The 3,231-nt window shown below is 45.3% G+C and overlaps 1 pseudogene; it reads left to right on the top strand.

Moving 5' to 3' along the window:
* Positions 1-2,325: 2,325 nt before the first annotated feature.
* On the top strand, positions 2,326-2,947 carry LOC143440294 (large ribosomal subunit protein eL13 pseudogene; annotated as a pseudogene).
* The last annotated feature ends 284 nt before the right edge of the window (positions 2,948-3,231 follow it).

Here is a 3,231-nt window from a genome sequence, read left to right as displayed (position 1 = left end):
CCATGAGAGGCCATTGGAAAGTGAATAAATACTTCTGAATACCTCCTGTGTGCTAGGCCAGATCCAGCCTGTTCAGTTTTCTCTGTGGTAGAATTATTAGATGGCAGAAAACAGCATCTAGGGGCTTGAAATACGGCCCCATAACAGGTTATTTGACCCCAGCAGCAATCTAGTAATAGCTATTTTGTTTGAATCAACAGAATCTCATCTTCCCGACCCTGGCACCGTGTCCCTGCTTTATGGCTCTCAATTCCTGTCTCACATCACCCTACATTTTGTATAATGACTTTTGAAAAGTGTCTTACATCATCCACTCCTCGATGTCGGGAATCACTTTCAAGAAAAGCACTTTGGGGTGAGATCTCACACTTGGCAAATCTAAGCACTACCGTGGAGACGTAGAAAGCAGACACGAAAATAGTTTCTAGGGCAAATTAGGTCATACATTTTGGTCAGAGTAGAACAATTTCTACAAAAAAAAAGAAGAAGAAGAAGAAGAAAGAAGAGCTTGCTAAGAAGGTTATAAGCAAAAGAAACTGTCACCTCCTTGGGGGTGACTTTGAAACCTGCTGTGTCCTAGATAAGCAAAGTCTTCTCAGGTTGCTCCTGTTCTGAGGTCCGCAGATGGGCTTTCGGAGACATCTGCTGATGGGTTTTTGTTCTCAGCGAATTCATGTTCCTGCTGCTGCATTTATCTTCTGTCTTTGTCATTCTTCACAGCTACTCATCTTCCTGTATTAAAACTACATTCTGAGGTTTACTGCTGAGGAGAGGGCGAAACTCCGTGAGAGCCAATTAAGGAACCACGTTTCCAAGTGACACTGTTTAAAGCTCATGATACCGACCAGGATCTTAGACCCAGGCCCTGGGACCTCCAAAAGCCAGGACTTTCAACACATATAGAAGATTTCTGTGGACCGGAAGCCTGACTGGGAATATCAAGAGTGAAGATCCTAAGGGAGTCTATACATAAAACTTATCTAAGATGGGCATGGTGAAGTATGTTCTGGGAACTAGCACTTAGGAAGTAGAGGCAGGAGAATCCAATGACACAGTCTACACAGAGAGACTCTGGATCAAAAAAGACAAACCAGAGCTGTGCTAGCTGCTGTGATAAATATCGAGATGAAGGCAACTTATAGAATGAGAAGTTTATTGGGTCTTACAATGCTCGATGGATGAGCGACTTTCATGGTGGAGAAGCCAGCATGGCAGCCGGCAGAAACGGTGATGTCACACGTCAACTGCCAGCACAAAACAGAGAGCATGAACTAGAAACAGGGTGAGGTCACATGTTCTCAGAGCCCGCCTCTGGTGACAACTTCCTCAGCAAGGCTGTGACCCTTAAACCTCCCAGAACAGCACCACCAACTAGAGACCAAAGTGTTCCAGTGCCTGAGATTATGGGCCACACAATTCATTCCGGCCACTTAAGAAAAGTATCTGAAAGTAATGAGGGGAGACTTTGCTGTTGTTGTTTTGTTTTGTTTTTTATGTGTCTGTCAAAGAATATATTGTCCTCTTAAAGGGGAAATTATTAGCCTGGCTTACTGGAGATGGTCTGCACAGTCCAATACTGCTTCCCTCACACTGTGAGGTTGAGAATCTGGTCCTTGTTTAGTCTACAAGACTGGCTGTCTCAGCAGTCCCGATCTGGCACCAGACTCCCAGAGGATGCCTGGAGAGCGGCTGCTCTTCAGTCTCCATTAGAATCCTAAAGACATTGGTTCTAATACCAGTGAAGAAATCCCGGGGCAACAGAATAGAGGAACTTGCCAGCCAGACTGAAGGAGAAAGGCAGAAGCAAAATTTTATTCTTCTGTATCCTTTGATCTGGGCTGTAACCAGAGGGTGCTGATGTTTAGGGTGAGTCTTCCCTGCTCAAAAAACATGATCAAGAACATTCCTCATTGGGGCTGGAGAGATGGCTCAGTGGTTAAGAGCACTGACTGCTCCTCCAGAGTTCAATTCCCAGCAACCACATGGTGGCTCACAACCATCTGTAATAGGATCTGATGCTCTCTTCTGGTGTGTCTGAAGACAGCTACAGTGTACTCCTATATATAAAATAAATAAATAATTCTTTAAAAAAAACAAAAACAAACAAACAACAACAACAAAAATTCCTCACAGAAACACCCAGTATCTTGTTTTTTTAGTTGGTTCCAGATACAATCAAATTGATAGTCAAATTAACCATCGTGAGGGTGGGTAATTGTGGGTAGGGGTGGGGATGGGAGGGCTTAAACATTTTTTTGAGAGGGAGTGAGGTTAAGAAATTAGGCGACCTTTAAGTTCGGCCGTTCTCCTGTACAGGAGGCAGCCATGGTGCCCAGCCAGAAAGGCATGATCCTGAAGTCCCACTTTCACAAGGATTGGCAGCAGTGACTGGACACTTGGTTCAACCAGCCGGCACGCAAGATCCGTAGACGCAACGCCCGGCAGGCGAAAGCGCGTTGCATTGCCCATCATCCCGCGTCCCGGTCCCATCAGGTCCAGTGTGAGGTGACCTACAATTAGATACCACACCAAGGTCTAGACTGGCAGGGGCTTCAGCCTGGAGGAACTCAGGGTGGCTGGTATCCACAAGAAAATGGCTCGTACCACTCACATCTCTGTGGACCCAAGGAGGTGAAACAAAACCACAGGCTCACATGCAGCACCTGAAGGAGTGCTGCTCCAAACTCCAAGGCCCCAGGAAGTCTTCCGCTCCAAAGAAGGGAGACAGTTCTGCTGAAGAACTTATATTGGCCACCCAGCTGACAGGACCTGCGATGCCTATGGGAATGTGAACAAAAGGAAAAGGCCAGAGTCATCACGGAAGAAGAGAAGAACTTTAAGGCTTTTGCTAGTCTCCGCATGGCCCGTGCCCAATGCCTGGCTTTTTGGCATCCGAGCAAAAAGGGCAAAGGAAGCTGCAGATCAGGATGTTGAAAAGGAAAAGTAAAATGCGGTTGGAGTGTTGCAATAAATTTTCCATAAAGCAAAAGAGAAAGAAACAAAGAAAGAAAGAAAGGAAGGAAGGAAGAAAGAAAGGAAGAAAGAGAGAGAAAGAGAGAAAGAGAGAGAGAAAGAAAGAAAGAAAGAAAGAAGAAAGGAAAGAAAAGAAAAAGAAAAAAGAGAGAAAAGGAAATTAGGCAAAAGCGAAGAGCAATGTGTCCCTACTGATATCTCTTTTTCCCACCTAAGCACATTGGCTCAGACCCAGAGCTGGGTATGAAGTCCCAATGG

Source organism: Arvicanthis niloticus, chromosome 29, assembly GCF_011762505.2.
Source record: "Arvicanthis niloticus isolate mArvNil1 chromosome 29, mArvNil1.pat.X, whole genome shotgun sequence".
Lineage (NCBI taxonomy): Eukaryota > Metazoa > Chordata > Mammalia > Rodentia > Muridae > Arvicanthis > Arvicanthis niloticus.
Note: the sequence above shows the minus strand (reverse complement) of the source record. Positions and strands in the feature narration are given on the sequence as shown.